A 9609-nucleotide genomic window follows, 5' to 3' on the forward strand; every position below is an offset into this window, starting at 1 on the left:
GTGGGCATTATACACAGGTGCAGAGGTATATACACGTGGGCATTAGACACAGGTGCAGAGGTATACACACGTGGGCTATATACACAGGTGCAGAGGTATACACACGTGGGCATTATACACAGGTGCAGTAGTATATACACGTGGGCATTATACTCAGGTGCAGAGGTATACACACGTGGGCATTATACACAGGTGCAGAGGTATATACACGTGGGCATTATACACAGGTGCAGAGGTATATACACGTGGGCATTATACACAGGTGCAGAGGTATATACACGTGGGCATTAGACACAGGTGCAGAGGTATACACACGTGGGCTATATACACAGGTGCAGAGGTATACACACGTGGGCATTATACACAGGTGCAGTAGTATATACACGTGGGCATTATACACAGGTGCAGAGGTATATACACGTGGGCATTATACACAGGTGCAGAGGTATACACACGTGGGCATTATACACAGGTGCAGAGGTATACACACGTGAGCATTATACACAGGTGCAGAGGTATATACACGTGGGCATTAGACACAGGTGCAGTGGTATATACACGTGGGCTATATACACAGGTGCAGAGGTATATACACGTGGGCATTATACACAGGTGCAGAGGTATACACACGTGGGCATTGTACACAGGTGCAGAGGTATACACACGTGGGCATTATACACAGGTGCAGAGGTATATACACGTGGGCATTAGACACAGGTGCAGAGGTATATACACGTGGGCTATATACACAGGTGCAGAGGTATATACACGTGGGCATTATACACAGGTGCAGTAGTATATACACGTGGGCATTATACACAGGAGCAGAGGTATACACACGTGGGCATTGTACACAGGTGCAGAGGTATATACACGTGGGCATTATACACAGGTGCAGAGGTATACACACGTGGGCATTATACACAGGTGCAGAGGTATATACACGTGGGCATTAGACACAGGTGCAGAGGTATATACACGTGGGCATTATACACAGGTGCAGAGGTATATACACGTGGGCCTTATACACAGGTGCAGAGGTATACACACGTGGGCATTATACACAGGTGCAGAGGTATATACACGTGGGCATTAGACACAGGTGCAGAGGTATATACACGTGGGCATTATACACAGGTGCAGAGGTATACACACGTGGGCATTATACACAGGTGCAGAGGTATACACTCGTGGGCATTATACACAGGTGCAGCAGTATACACACGTGGGCATTATACACAGGTGCAGAGGTATACACACGTGGGCATTAGACACAGGTGCAGAGGTATACACACGTGGGCATTATACACAGGTACAGAGGTATATACACGTGGGCATTATACACAGGTGCAGAGGTATACACACATGAGCATTATACACAGGTGCAGAGGTATATACACGTGAGCATTATACACAGGTGCAGAGGTATATACACGTGGGCATTATACACAGGTGCAGCAGTATACACACGTGGGCATTAGACACAGGTGCAGAGGTATATACACGTGGGCATTGTACACAGGTGCAGAGGAATACACACGTGGGCATTATACACAGGTGCAGAGGTATACACACGTGGGCATTATACACAGGTGCAGAGGTATACACACGTGGGCTATATACACAGGTGCAGAGGTATACACACGTGGGCATTAGACACAGGTGCAGCGGTATACACACGTGGGCATTAGACACAGGTGCAGAGGTATACACACGTGGGCATTATACACAGGTGCAGAGGTATATACACGTGGGCATTATACACAGGTGCAGAGGTATACACACGTGGGCATTAGACACAGGTGCAGAGGTATACACACGTGGGCATTATACACAGGTGCAGTGGTATACACACGTGGGCATTATACACAGGTGCAGAGGTATACACACGTGGGCATTAGACACAGGTGCAGAGGTATATACATGTGGGCATTAGACACAGGTGCAGAGGTATACACACGTGGGCATTATACACAGGTGCAGAGGTATACACACGTGGGCATTATACACAGGTGCAGAGGTATATACACGTGGGCATCAGACACAGGTGCAGAGGTATACACACGTGGGCATTAGACACAGGTGCAGAGGTATATACACGTGGGCATTATACACAGGTGCAGCGGTATATACACGTTGGCATTATACACAGGTGCAGAGTTATACACACGTGGGCATTATACACAGGTGCAGAGGTATACACACGTGGGCATTATACACAGGTGCAGAGGTATACACACGTGGGCATTATACACAGGTGCAGAGGTATATACACGTGGGCAATATACACAGGTGCAGAGGTATATACACGTGGGCATTATACACAGGTGCAGAGGTATACACACGTGGGCATTATACACAGGTGCAGAGGTATATACACGTGGGCTATATACACAGGTGCAGAGGTATATACACGTGGGCATTAGACACAGGTGCAGAGGTATACACACGTGGGCATTATACACAGGTGCAGTGGTATACACACGTGGGCATTAGACACAGGTGCAGAGGTATACACACGTGGGCATTGTACACAGGTGCAGAGGTATATACACGTGGGCATTACACACAGGTGCAGAGGTATACACACGTGGGCATTATACACAGGTGCAGAGGTATACACACGTGGGCTATATACACAGGTGCAGAGGTATATACACGTGGGCATTAGACACAGGTGCAGAGGTATACACACGTGGGCATTATACACAGGTGCAGTGGTATATACACGTGAGCTATATACACAGGTGCAGAGGTATATACACGTGGGCATTATACACAGGTGCAGAGGTATACACACGTGGGCATTATACACAGGTGCAGAGGTATATACACGTGGGCATTATACACAGGTGCAGAGGTATACACACGTGGGCATTATACACAGGTGCAGAGGTATACACACGTGGGCATTATACACAGGTGCAGAGGTATACACACGTGGGCATTATACACAGGTGCAGAGGTATATACATGTGGGCATTAGACACAGGTGCAGAGGTATACACACGTGGGCATTATACACAGGTGCAGTGGTATATACACGTGGGCTATATACACAGGTGCAGAGGTATATACACGTGGGCATTATACACAGGTGCAGAGGTATATACACGTGGGCATTATACACAGGTGCAGAGGTATACACACGTGGGCATTAGACACAGGTGCAGTAGTATATACACGTGGGCACTATACACAGGTGCAGAGGTATACACACGTGGGCATTATACACAGGTGCAGAGGTATATACACGTGGGCATTATACACAGGTGCAGAGGTATATACACGTGGGCATTATACACAGGTGCAGAGGTATATACACGTGAGCATTATACACAGGTGCAGTAGTATATACACGTGGGCATTATACACAGGTGCAGAGGTATACACACGTGGGCATTATACACAGGTGCAGTGGTATACACACGTGGGCATTAGACACAGGTGCAGTGGTATACACACGTGGGCATTATACACAGGTGCAGAGGTATATACACGTGGGCATTATACACAGGTGCAGAGGTATACACACGTGGGCATTATACACAGGTGCAGAGGTATACACACGTGGGCATTGTACACAGGTGCAGAGGTATACACACGTGGGCATTAGACACAGGTGCAGAGGTATATACACGTGGGCATTATACACAGGTGCAGAGGTATACACACGTGGGCATTATACACAGGTGCAGTGGTATATACACGTGGGCATTATACACAGGTGCAGAGGTATACACACGTGGGCATTATACACAGGTGCAGAGGTATACACACGTGGGCATTATACACAGGTGCAGAGGTATATACACGTGGGCATTATACACAGGTGCAGAGGTATACACACGTGGGCATTATACACAGGTGCAGAGGTATACACACGTGGGCATTATACACAGGTGCAGAGGTATATACACGTGGGCATTATACACAGGTGCAGTAGTATATACACGTGGGCATTATACACAGGTGCAGAGGTATATACACGTGGGCATTATACACAGGTGCAGAGGTATACATACGTGGGCATTATACACAGGTGCAGAGGTATACACACGTGGGCATTATACACAGGTGCAGTGGTATACACACGTGGGCATTATACACAGGTGCAGCGGTATATACACGTGGGCACTATACACAGGTGCAGAGGTATACCCACGTGGGCATTAGACACAGGTGCAGAGGTATATACACGTGGGCATTAGACACAGGTGCAGAGGTATACACACACGTGGGCATTATACACAGGTGCAGAGGTATATACACGTGGGCATTATACACAGGTGCAGATGTATACACACGTGGGCATTATACACAGGTGCAGAGGTATACACACGTGGGCATTATACGCAGGTGCAGAGGTATACACACGTGGGCATTATACACAGGTGCAGAGGTATATACACACGTGGGCATTATACACAGGTGCAGAGGTATACACACGTGGGCATTAGACACAGGTGCAGAGGTATATACACGTGGGCATTGTACACAGGTGCAGAGGTATACACACGTGGGCATTATACACAGGTGCAGAGGTATACACACGTGGGCATTAGACACAGGTGCAGAGGTATATACACGTGGGCATTATACACAGGTGCAGTGGTATACACACGTGGGCATTATACACAGGTGCAGAGGTATATACACGTGGGCATTATACACAGGTGCAGAGGTATACACACGTGGGCATTATACACAGGTGCAGAGGTATATACACGTGGGCATTATACACAGGTGCAGAGGTATATACACGTGGGCATTATACACAGGTGCAGAGGTATACACACGTGGGCATTATACACAGGTGCAGAGGTATACACACTTGGGCATTATACACAGGTGCAGAGGTATATACACGTGGGCATTATACACAGGTGCAGAGGTATATACACGTGGGCATTATACACAGGTGCAGCAGTATATACACATTTGGGCATTATACACAGGTGCAGAGGTATATACACGTGGGCATTATACACAGGTGCAGAGGTATACACACGTGGGCATTATACACAGGTGCAGAGGTATACACACGTGGGCATTATACACAGGTGCAGAGGTATATACACGTGGGCATTATACACAGGTGCAGAGGTATACACACGTGAGCATTATACACAGGTGCAGAGGTATACACACGTGGGCATTATACACAGGTGCAGAGTTATACACACGTGGGCATTATACACAGGTGCAGAGGTATACACACGTGGGCATTATACACAGGTGCAGAGTTATACACACGTGGGCATTATACACAGGTGCAGAGGTATACACACGTGGGCTATATACACAGGTGCAGAGGTATACACACGTGGGCTATATACACAGGTGCAGAGGTATATACACGTGGGCATTATACACAGGTGCAGCGGTATACACACGTGAGCATTAGACACAGGTGCAGAGGTATACACACGTGGGCATTATACACAGGTGCAGAGGTATATACACGTGGGCATTAGACACAGGTGCAGAGGTATATACACGTGGGCATTATACACAGGTGCAGAGGTATATACACGTGGGCTATATACACAGGTGCAGAGGTATACACACGTGAGCATTAGACACAGGTGCAGAGGTATACACACGTGGGCTATATACACAGGTGCAGAGGTATATACACGTGGGCAATATACACAGGTGCAGAGGTATACACACGTGGGCATTATACACAGGTGCAGAGGTATACACACGTGGGCATTATACACAGGTGCAGAGGTATACACACGTGGGCATTATACACAGGTGCAGAGGTATACACACGTGGGCATTATACACAGGTGCAGAGGTATACACACGTGGGCATTATACACAGGTGCAGAGGTATATACACGTGGGCATCAGACACAGGTGCAGAGGTATATACACGTGGGCATTGTACACAGGTGCAGAGGTATATACACGTGCAATCGCCCGATTGGTGCTGTGTGTGCCCACCATCTACAATCCATTCCTGAGGACTCTCCACCTGGACCAGGTCCCCACCACTGGCTCATTTTGTGGACCCGTTTGAAGAACATCCATCACCCACAGCTAAACAAGGGACAAGCCGTTGCGGATGCCTATCCGCTTAAACACCTTGGACAACTGCTGGTGGTAACTATTATACATGATGGAACATTGACGGGATACCTTGAGCATATCAAATTAAGGGACTGTTTTATTGGAACAGGTGTGAACTGTCTATGCATTCCTATCAGGACTGAGAGAGACACAGCGATTTGACACTTAATTGTGTCCTTTATTATATATTTCATACATTGTTACAATTTTTAACCATTTTTAAGTTTATTTTTTATTTCAATAAATGTGTATTTTCATGTGACCTTCTGCTCTCATATATGACCATTTTAGCGCTTTAATTCTTCCTATACTCATTTGTGTTTTGGGGGTCTGACCAACCCCATTTGTTTTAGCTGCTGTGGTGCACCTCCCTCATCAGCGCCTGGAGAAAATCCACCTTAGGGTGTTTTTTCTTTACCTTTGCAGTTTGACATACAGGGAGTGGCAGATGACATGCAAGGGATGGCAAAAGAGGTGGGTGACATGCAGGGGGTGGCAGGAGAGGCAGGTGACATACAGGGAGGGGCAGATGACGGCATGAGAAGTGGGTAACAGACAGGGGGTGGTAAGGTACAGGACGGGGTGGTAGGGTATAGACTGGGGGCGGCAGGAGAGGCGGGTGGCAGGGTACAGGCAGGAGGTGGAAGGAAAGGTGGGTGACAGGCAGCGAGTGGCAGGGGGAGGCAGATGACACGCAGGGGATGGCATGAGAGGTGGGTGACAGGCAGGGGCGTCAGCAGAGGCGGGTGACATACAGGGAGTAACAGATGACAGGCAGGGGGTGGCATGAGAGGTGGGTGACAGGCAGGGTAGAGGCAGGGGGTGGCAGGAGAGGCGGGTGACAGACGGGGTGGTAGGGTACAGGCAGGGGGTAGCAGGTGACAGGCAGGGGGCAGCAGGTGAGGAGGCATTAGGAGAGTGTCAGGGGCAGCAGGTGATGGGGCATTAGGACAATGTCAGGGGCAGGAGAGGGGGCATTAATTAGGATAATGTCAGGGGCAGCAGGCATTAGGAGAATGTGAGGGGTGGCAGGTGAGGGGGCATTAGGAGAATGCATAGGCAGCAACTGAGGGGGCATTAGGAGAATGCAGGGGCAGCAGGTGAGAGGGCATTAGGACAATGTCAGGGGCAGCAGGTGAGGGGGCATTAGGAGAATGCAGGGGCAGCAGGTGAGGGGGCATTAGGAGAACGCATAGGCAGCAGCTAAGGGGGCATTAGGAGAATGCAGGGGCAGCAGGTGAGGGGTCATTAGGAGAGTGTCAGGGGCAGCAGGTGAGGGGGCATTAGGACAATGTCAGGGGCAGGAGAGGGGGCATTAATTAGGATAATGTCAGGGGCAGCAGGCATTAGGAGAATGCATAGGCAGCAGCTGAGGGGGCATTAGGAGAATGTCAGGGGCAGCAGGTGAGGGGGCATTAGGAGAATGTCAGGGGCAGCAGGTGAGGGGGCATTAGGAGAATGTCAGGGGCAGCAGGTGAGGGGGCATTAGGAGAATGTCAGGGGCAGCAGGTGAGGGGGCATTAGGAGAACGCATAGGCAGCAGCTGAGGGGGCATTAGGAGAATGCAGGGGCAGCAGCTGAGGGGGCATTAGGAGAATGTCAGGGGCAGCAGGTGAGGGGGCATTAGGAGAATGTCAGGGGCAGCAGGTGAGGGGGCATTAGGAGAATGTCAGGGGCAGCAGGTGAGGGGGCATTAGGAGAATGTCAGGGGCAGCAGGTGAGGGGGCATTAGGAGAATGTCGGGGGCAGCAGGTGAGGGGGCATTAGGAGAATGTCGGGGGCAGCAGGTGAGCGGGCATTAGGAGAATGCCGGGGGCAGCAGGTGAGGGGGCATTAGGAGAATGCCGGGGGCAGCAGGTGCGGGGGCATTAGGAGAATGCCGGGGGCAGCAGGTGAGGGGGCATTAGGAGAATGCCGGGGGCAGCAGGTGAGGGGGCATTAGGAGAATGCCGGGGGCAGCAGGTGAGGGGGCATTAGGAGAATGCCGGGGGCAGCAGGTGAGAGGGCATTAGGAGAATGCATAGGCAGCAACTGAGGGGGCATTAGGAGAATGCAGGGGCAGCAGGTGAGAGGGCATTAGGACAATGTCAGGGGCAGCAGGTGAGGGGGCATTAGGAGAATGCAGGGGCAGCAGGTGAGGGGGCATTAGGAGAACGCATAGGCAGCAGCTAAGGGGGCATTAGGAGAATGCAGGGGCAGCAGGTGAGGGGTCATTAGGAGAGTGTCAGGGGCAGCAGGTGAGGGGGCATTAGGACAATGTCAGGGGCAGGAGAGGGGGCATTAATTAGGATAATGTCAGGGGCAGCAAGCATTAGGAGAATGTGAGGGGCGGCAGGTGAGGGGGCATTAGGAGAATGCATAGGCAGCAGCTGAGGGGGCATTAGGAGAATGTCAGGGGCAGCAGGTGAGGGGGCATTAGGAGAATGTCAGGGGCAGCAGGTGAGGGGGCATTAGGAGAACGCATAGGCAGCAGCTGAGGGGGCATTAGGAGAACGCAGGGGCAGCAGCTGAGGGGGCATTAGGAGAATGCAGGGGCAGCAGGTGAGGGGGCATTAGGAGAATGTCAGGGGCAGCAGGTGAGGGGGCATTAGGAGAATGTCAGGGGCAGCAGGTGAGGGGGCATTAGGAGAATGCATAGGCAGCAACTGAGGGGGCATTAGGAGAATGCAGGGGCAGCAGGTGAGAGGGCATTAGGACAATGTCAGGGGCAGCAGGTGAGGGGGCATTAGGAGAATGCAGGGGCAGCAGGTGAGGGGGCATTAGGAGAACGCATAGGCAGCAGCTAAGGGGGCATTAGGAGAATGCAGGGGCAGCAGGTGAGGGGTCATTAGGAGAGTGTCAGGGGCAGCAGGTGAGGGGGCATTAGGACAATGTCAGGGGCAGGAGAGGGGGCATTAATTAGGATAATGTCAGGGGCAGCAAGCATTAGGAGAATGTGAGGGGCGGCAGGTGAGGGGGCATTAGGAGAATGCATAGGCAGCAGCTGAGGGGGCATTAGGAGAATGTCAGGGGCAGCAGGTGAGGGGGCATTAGGAGAATGTCAGGGGCAGCAGGTGAGGGGGCATTAGGAGAACGCATAGGCAGCAGCTGAGGGGGCATTAGGAGAACGCAGGGGCAGCAGCTGAGGGGGCATTAGGAGAATGCAGGGGCAGCAGGTGAGGGGGCATTAGGAGAATGTCAGGGGCAGCAGGTGAGGGGGCATTAGGAGAATGTCAGGGGCAGCAGGTGAGGGGGCATTAGGAGTATGTCAGGGGCAGCAGGTGAGCGGGCATTAGGAGAATGCCGGGGGCAGCAGGTGAGGGGGCATTAGGAGAATGCCGGGGGCAGCAGGTGAGGGGGCATTAGGAGAATGCCGGGGGCAGCAGGTGAGGGGGCATTAGGAGAATGCCGGGGGCAGCAGGTGAGGGGGCATTAGGAGAATGCCGGGGGCAGCAGGTGAGGGGGCATTAGGAGAATGCCGGGGGCAGCAGGTGAGGGGGCATTAGGAGAATGCCGGGGGCAGCAGGTGAGGGGGCATTAGGAGAATGC

Source organism: Pseudophryne corroboree (genome assembly GCF_028390025.1).
Source record: "Pseudophryne corroboree isolate aPseCor3 chromosome 3 unlocalized genomic scaffold, aPseCor3.hap2 SUPER_3_unloc_66, whole genome shotgun sequence".
Taxonomy (NCBI): domain Eukaryota; kingdom Metazoa; phylum Chordata; class Amphibia; order Anura; family Myobatrachidae; genus Pseudophryne; species Pseudophryne corroboree.